Source organism: Columba livia, chromosome 2, assembly GCF_036013475.1.
Source record: "Columba livia isolate bColLiv1 breed racing homer chromosome 2, bColLiv1.pat.W.v2, whole genome shotgun sequence".
Classification (NCBI taxonomy): domain Eukaryota; kingdom Metazoa; phylum Chordata; class Aves; order Columbiformes; family Columbidae; genus Columba; species Columba livia.
The window spans coordinates 118,917,252-118,925,696 of NC_088603.1; the positions used below are offsets into that span (position 1 = coordinate 118,917,252).

The 8,445-nt window shown below is 40.9% G+C and overlaps 1 long non-coding RNA gene across 4 annotated transcripts in view; it reads left to right on the forward strand.

Annotated features, from left to right (window-relative positions):
• LOC110359098 (uncharacterized) overlaps positions 1-8,445 on the forward strand; it is an 85,599-nt gene that overhangs the window by 29,044 nt on the left and 48,110 nt on the right. For all 4 annotated transcript variants that reach the window (XR_010470557.1, XR_010470558.1, XR_010470559.1 and 1 more), the window contains one exon: positions 5,646-5,745. This is a non-coding gene — a long non-coding RNA (uncharacterized LOC110359098). The remainder of the gene's footprint in view (positions 1-5,645; positions 5,746-8,445) is intronic.

An 8,445-nucleotide genomic window follows, 5' to 3' on the forward strand; every position in this document is an offset into this window, starting at 1 on the left:
AGGCATTCTAGGTGGGAACCGCACCCTGTCTCTAATTCCCTCTTCTAATCTGGCTGCAGCAGAAGCCCACACAGAAACTCTTTTCCAATCCCCCTGTCAGCCGGCTCCATGCTGCTTTTGGGCTCTGCAAATGGCCAAATGCAAAGCATGGGTGGTTTGTGTGTGCTGTGTTTTGTGTCAGGTTATAAAGCTCTGAAACTGAAAACCTGTTTTTAAAATGAAATTCCCTCATGTTGTGAAGAACAAAGCAACAATTTTCGTACCTGAAACAGCCCCCATATCACTTCAATTATCAAATGCAAATGGCTTATTGGAGTAATTCAGGAAAAAATACCAAACAACTTCTTAAGAAACAGTCTATACATTTAAATGATTTATGTTCTGCTCTCTTGAGAACAGTGCACAAGAAATGCAGATGTTCTCAGCTCTGCTGGCTGCCACGCAGCCTGATGGCTTTTGTCACACTCTGGCAGTGGTGCAGAGATACGCTCTAGGCCAAGCAGAAGAGTTTCAAACTTGCTCTGCAGGGCACTTGGAGCAGAGAAGCTCCTTCTTAGCCCAAGACTTCAACAGGTTAGTTCATATGTCATTTCAGACAGTGCAGAGGGAGTGGAAATCACCTCTAAATGCCCCTTCCTGGAAAGTCCTCTGAAAGGGGGGACTTCCTAACTTTAGGGTACGGCAAACATCCTGCTTCTGCAAACACTTCCAGAAGAAATACATTGTAGTACAGTGCACAGTTTCTTGGGATACTCATCTGGGAAAAATTAGCATAATTCCTTTAACCAGGCATTGTGGCTGGGGCAGGGAGAATAGGGGAGCCACATGAACCCTTTTTCACATATTGGTCTGCCTCTGCATCGTGGTTGTGTAGGATGGGGGAATCCATTCTCTACTAATGTGCCACTGTATGCTTAGACAGAGTCCAATGAACCATTCTGTTTGCCCTCAGGGTCCTTCAGCTCACTTGAAGGCAAGCAACAGAGCCACTCTTCTCTTCGTGCCCTGCATAGAAACTCCTCAGCAGGAGAACATAGAAGAGGTAGCAGCTGCTTAGAGCTCTCTCCATTTGCATCTGAGCTGCTTGCTGGCTCCATGGTGCAGGGAGGGGGAAAGGGTGATGGGAGGCAGCTGGGGAATGTGATGCCCTCTACGTCCTTCCTGTAGTGACAAGCCTTATTCAAACACTTCAGTTTAAAAAGCTCAGAGTGCAGATCCAGGAGAATGCTTTCAGTTCATAATCAAATATGGGGCAATAGCAGATGGATAAAACAAACAAATGTGGGGGAGGATGAGGTACATATTTAAACACTCTGGAGTGTGTTCTGGGAAGGAGACACCCACTTTCTATGTGTTATTTCTCATTCAAGAAAATGTATGGGCAGGTGAACTTGGAACCTTCTTCACTGTACTCAGAAAAGGCATTGCAAGAAGGAGCACCTTTTTCTTAATTATTATTATTATTTTTTTTTATATGGAAGAAGTTCTCATGTCCTTGCATGCTTTGAAGCTCTTTCTATCCCTGCTGTGTTATTCCTCCTTACATGAGGAAAATGAGCAAGTAGCTTGGCTTTCTGACCAACACTAATACAACCCTGTCACTTTGCCAGGAGATGCAGCCTGTTGAGTGGAGCACTGGCACAGCAACCCCAGCGTTCATTAGCGCTCTGCAGACCTGGTTGAATTACACTCCTCACGATCGCTGCTCTGCAAGGGACTCTTCTCTCTGCTTGTGTACTCTGCTACCACGCTGCCTGCAGCCAACTCCATTGTTTTGCTGGTGATGATAATACATAAGTTTTTTCCAACAAGGAAAGCCTCCAGGCAAGCTGGGAGGCTTCTTGAGGCACATCGGATTGCCAGACAAAGAGCAGAATGCTTGAGGAGTCTGTAACAATTTATTGTTTTAATGCGCCTGGGTTTCTATTGCTCAGGACTGCATGTGAGATTTCAAATCTGCGGCAGACACTGAGACATTGATAATACAATAGCACTCAATGGAGGACGTAAGGAAAATTTTTAAGGTGAACTTTCTCAGTTCAATCATGTTAATCAGCACAGGGTCACAGAACAGGAAGGAAAGTTTTCAGCTGTCAGTCGGCCTGTGCAATAGTAGCGATCAGTGAAGCGCAGCATCATCTTGAAAATAATGTTTTAACTGCAAAGGGAAATGGCAAATATATTATAATAGGAGAATTTCCCTTCAACTCTCTGTGCAATCAGAGAACTCCGACCTTTAATTTGTTTCCAAATGCGATCAATTTCTGCCACCTGACAGCCAGTTACAGATGTGATATCATACCAGCAGTGAGGCAAAGGAGAGAAAAAAGTGTAGCAAATCAACAATCAAATCAACAGCAATAGTTTAATTCTAGAAACCACGACAACATGCTTTTTATTTTTTCCCCTGAGTTCAGTCTTTGAGCCTTGCTTTGAAAGCAGAACATTTTCTTGGCATGCCTTTACTGATTTCTTAAATGTGCCAGTGGAGGAAACATCATGCTTCTGTGTCTTCAGCTTCTTTGTAATAAGATCCAGTTAAACAACTAAAGACATTAAAAATTCATTAGAGCATTTCAGTGTTGCAGTCAATGAGATCTGTTGTTTATCAAAGCATTTCCAGCCAAATAAAATGTGGTCTTTTAGAGCATATAGTAGAAGACATTTGTTCAGAGTGCTTTGTATAAAATTGATTTTATATTTACATGTAAATCATTTACATGTAAATCATTTACACACTCTCTAATGCAGCAATAGGCAATGTGAGGTAACAGGGCAGATCTGTGAGAACACATCTCGGCTTCAAATACAGAAGTTACCTTTAGGTCAAATGGCACAAGTGAATTACATCACAGTACTGGGATGGTACTCAGCAATAAAATAAGTTAATTGCAAACACTTCATTATCACCTTCATTGTGAAACATTTTTAGGGTATCTAGCCATCTACAAGTGAAAATATGGTGAGCCAAATTCTGCACTGATTTTCCGCTGATGTCTCAGAAGAAAGAACTTGGGTGATTCGTATAAACTATTATAGCAAAAATTATTAAATACAGTGGGGTCTGATATTCTTGTTTGAAGGATTATGTTGTTTTTCTAAACATATTCAGAAGGGAAATGGGCATTTATACTTGGAAGACCAGGGACCCATTTGAATTTATGAGGTTTCAGTATTTTAGGATTTAAATGAGGATTTAAAGTGTATGCTTATCTTATGATATGAAATCTGTGGTTAAACTTAGAACATAATGTTTCTCCAGATGTTTACATACATGAGCCAAATTGAGAAGACTGTCAAATAATTTGATACCCAGCTTGTGAGAAAACCTTGATTGAAATCTTTCCTGAGCTGTGAATCTTTAAAGAGAGTGATCTTAACTGTACGTTATTTTTCAAGAGAAGTCTGAAAAGACCTTGTAGTCTTAGTCTTACATGCACATACTTTATATACACATATTAAATATGTCCTCTTAAGCTTTTTAAGAAAGATTCATAATGGCAGACTGAGCACTACTTATCCCCAGCAGAAAATGCTCAGTTCTTTACATTTTTTCTTGCATTTAGAAAGTTACTCCTGTCAAAAGTACAGAAGATTCCCAAGCTTCATTTTCTTGTAAAGATGTGCGTGACCTTATCTTCTATAACAGGCTCTGTTTTGGCTAACGGTCTATTTACAGAGGAATGCAAGCATAATTAAATGCTGACAGAAAGAGGTCTATCTGGGTGGAATTTGAATGAATATCTTATAGCAATGTGGTTAACAAAAGTTATAAAAATAAAAAAAAGACGCTGCACCCTCACACACTGGGCAGTGTTAGTAGAGGAGAGTTAAAATGTCCTGGAGTGGAGGTATGTAAACAAAGAGGTGGCAGTGTTAGGTCTGTGGTGAGCTTGACTTGACAGCAACATAAACAGCATAAAGAAACCTTCTAAACAAGATCTCCAGCTGATCAGTGGAGCCGACCCACCACAGGCCTTCTGAGCTGCTGAGAAGGCAAGATGCATTTTGAGAGGAAGCCTGTGTGTTCCCAGCGGTGGGGAAGGCCAGGAAGGCATGTGGAGAGGTGATGTTCAGTCATGGGGCTGCACATAGGTGTCACCCCCAAGGGCAGGATGGGCCTGGAAGCTGTGGAGGGCTGGGACATCAAAGGGCTGTTCGCAGCACTAAGTCTTTCACTGCCCTAAGTGTCAGCAAAGGGAGAAGTGGCCTCATTAAGAAGTTAGTTTAGTAAAAGGTTAGGCTTCCTCTGTCAGGCAAAAATAAAGCAAGCGAAATCCTGATCCCACTAAAATCTGCAAGGGTGTTACCACTGATTTCAGAGAAGGGTAAAATACTAGGTTGCTGACTGCAAACTCCATCCATTTTGCTAAGTCTCTCTAGCCCAAGCAGTTTGTGTGGTTTGTGAGGGCAGAGAGGGACGGATAGAAATCTGTCTGGCTTTCTTCTTTTCTAATTTCTCCCCTTGCCTGTTCTGTTAGTGTAAAAAACCTATTTGTGTTCTTGAGGTCACACACGGATGCTTAAGAGCAGTACTGTGTGAAGGAAGTACTGATCTGTGCAGTGATATGTCTCTTCCTAAGGAAGGAGAGTGGGCTCAGTTACTTTCTTTTTTATGTCACAGGCCTTGAAAAGTAGCACTAAGAGCTAAGTGTGATATGAACTGTCCTGAACACATGCAGCTGTTGGGTTTGTGATGAGTGGTGGAAAAGCATGTCATATCTTCCCTTAAGAATGTGTTTATTTGTTGAAATAATACATCCGAACCTAGCATTTTATATTGGTAAGCTTAAATAGGGAACATATATATTTTTATAGCAAATACTTATATTATTATATAATAAAATTATAATAAAATAATATATTATTTTTTATTTTGCTTGCGTTACTATACTTAGTCACTACTGCCAATGCTTTAAAATCTGTGTCTATAAAGCTGGGCATTTACATCCATATTTCAACTTCCAAAGAAGTTGTCTCAGTTTCCAAAGTACTGAGAGACTGACAGACTTCTTGAAAACAAATTGTATGAGCATCAAGCGAGGTGTTGACATGATTGCATGCAGATAGATGTGATCTCCTCTGCTGGAAAAGGAGTTGTCCATATAGAAGCCAGCTCCATTCCAGACTCCATTCCAGAAACTGTATAGGTGCACTGATGTAGTGCTGAGTCAAAGCTATTAATACATGATTTTTTCCTACACAGATATGTCTTTATAGAAGTGTTTTCATATAACTTCGAAGCCTACCTACATTGAGATCTCTGCACCGAGAATCTAGCTTTGTCTCACATATTTAAAAATATGAATCTCAGTCATGAATTGAGCATGGTGCCCAGAGAAGATGCAGTCATGTCTCCCAAGCACAGTTTAAACCTAATGTGCTGTGACTCAGCAGCAATAGCTTGTTATTGAGTGACACTTGTGTCAAGAACAGATGTAGAAACTGTTTTCAGAAAATTCTTAGCTCATGGTATTTAATATTTCTTTCTAGCTGCAATCACACCTCCTAAATATTTAGCGAAGTATTTAATAGCTTATTTCTATCACTGCCTTTATTTGGATTATAGTGCCATGGATGAAATTAGGAGACTATGCAAGCTTGTTCTTTCTTTGTAGTTGACTGATAGCAATAATTTGTCACAGTTTCCATCACAGGCCACCGGATTAAGATCAGACTAAAGAACTTGACCGTGCAGATCTGAACCACTGGGACCATTGCTGTGCATGGAGATAACCAAAAAAGGTAGAGACTGAAAGAAGGCAGTGTAATTTGAAATTAATCAAGATGTAACAACTCCCTTTTGTAGGCTGTGGTTGGGAATTCTCATCTGAACTGACTGTGCCAATGGCTGAATCACAGTTGCTGGCCTCCTCACCCTCTGACCTAACGCTGTGCTTGTCTCACAGCTGCCGAGCTGCTGATAAATCCTCTGCAGCCTAAAACCTTGGGTTGCCTGAGGTTAACGGAGCATTGACGTTTCACACCAGTCGAAAATCTGTCCCTGGGTGTCTGAACTCTACAGGGAGCATTCTTTTCTAATGAGCAAGAAATTTGGGGGAACTGCAGTGACTGTGGTCTGAGGATACTGGGGTGAAATGACAGCCAAGACCCAAAAGCTGGTTCCTTTGGTAGCAGCGGACACATTTCCTGACTGCCGTGTTGTCCATGTAACTTGAGAAGAATTTTGAATGAGTCTGTGGCAGAATGAACTAGTTAATGAGATCATGGGAGAGAGGTTTTTTCACTTGATGATCAGCCATTGTCTTGTCTGGTGGTAACAAATATATGACAGCCACAAGTAGTGAAATAGCTTATCATCACCAGCATTTACTGAGTCCCAGGCTCATGTTTCTGTGGGCCAGTGAAGTGCAAAGGCCACGCTGTAGTTCAGAAAACCAATAGACAGGCTGAAAAGAAACTGTTGTTTCTCCCTTCCCACTTGGGCTTTTGCAGTGTTTCTGAAAACATTTGAAGCTCTCCATACAGTATTTCAGTTAATCCTCAGAGAGCAATAATAAAGCTCTAGGCAAAGTACGCAAAGGAAAAGATAGGATGTTTTCAGTCAGGATGGCTGGACTTGGTAGGAAGATCTGCTTCTGATTAACATGCCAAGAAAGTACTTAGGTTGAAAGAGAATTTTACTAGACACTTTTAAAGGAAACTGTTTAGAAAAATGTCATGTACTGACCTCTGAGAAAGATCTTCAGAATCAGTATTTCCTTCCAGTTCACTCTGAGGTTTCTACTTTTCTTCTCTGTCATGTGCTCAACTAGCAATAATAATAATAGTAATACTCTCAGTGCTGCAACACTCTCTACTTCAAAGCACTCACAAACACTGGACTAGATTCAGTCTGGTCTCCTACAGATATAAACTTTGAGTGAAATCCTGGCTCTGTTATGGTGAATGGCAAATTTCCCGCTTACTTCAGTGGGGTTGCGATTTCACTCACTCCTTGTCAAAGAATTTGGGCAAAGCAAACCTTCTGAAAGAGGTGAATGTGATAGCTGGAAGGAGACGAAACCTCTCTTTCTTTCAGGGGAACACATAAATTCTCAAAATGGAGGCCAGGCACATCCCGACCGTAGGGGAAAGACAGAGGGAAGAAAGCCGAACCTATTCATCTCCCAGTGTGCTGCTCTTTTCTCTTTCTTTTCTCTTAAGTTAAGCATCGGGTTGACTCTCTGCTTTTATTGTGTTCTCAAATTTATAAGTCTTTCACATTTGTATAAATAACACTGCAGAGAAATAGCTGCTTGACTCACTAGCTTGGTTCATTTGTTGATAACTTTAGATTTCCAGTCCTTTTGCTTCGCATTGTCATTTGCAGTTGTTCACATCAGAATGGTAGGGGTTTATGCCCCTTTACACAGGGGCAAACCAGTCAGGAGCCAGACCCTTGCTTATTTGCACAATCAAATGTGTTTTACTTTTTAACACTTAAAACACTGCAATTATCCTTTTGTAACATCGCAGAGTGAAGACAGCCTTTAAAGTCTTTTTGGGCCAAAAAAAGATGTTGTGTATGTTTCACTGAAGTATATTTAGAGATTGCAATATATTAAGTGCTTATTTTGTATGAAAAAGCGCCGGTTTTAATGACTCATGAGCCCAAAGAAATTACTAACCATATACAACGCTGACGAGAAGGCATAGTGGTGAATATCAAAAATGGACAATGAGGAAGATATTTAGAGAAACAAATTGCTCTAAAAATTAGTTGAAATTCTTAGCGATGTCAGCCAATCTATATCCATTTCTTCTGATCAGAGCTCTGTACCTGAAATCCTTATTCAAGGTAGAACTTGTATCATGTTGCCATCTGCCTTTGCTTTTGACTGATCCAGCTGAGCCTTTCGACCCTCCTGGGTATATAAACCCCATCTGTCCAACAGTGTAGGTTACCTGAGCTGCTTTCTTTCTCAGTTTCCAGTTGGTACCTCCTGAACATGCCAAAGAGCAGTCCTGCCATCTTGGGCTCGTTTCTCTTCTGCTCTTCCATGTGTGTATCTTATTACATGGAATTACACCTAGAGGTAGTTTGCCATGTAAAAATGTGATGAAAGCTGAAGGACGACTTCAGGTTTTGGCCTCAGTTCTTCTACCTTTTTTGCTACGTATAAGGCTTCAAGGCAGAACCAGAAAGGAATGTAGAAACAGCTGAAAAGTAAGCTGCTCTTCTTAGGTCTAAATTCATCATTTTCTGTGTATTTTGGAAAAGCTGCTTTCCAAATTTGAGCTTCACAGACGTTACTGTGGCCTTGTGTTTGCCTTCTGTGCCTCATCACTAGGAGCAGCTGAACTAGTTTAAATTCTCAACAGCAATGAGAAATTCACCAGAGACAATAAATCATAGGCATCATGAACTTCTGACTAGTGTGAAGTCATTCAGAAATATACTTCCCAGCAGATCTCTGCAGTCTGTGGTATTCCCATCAGGTG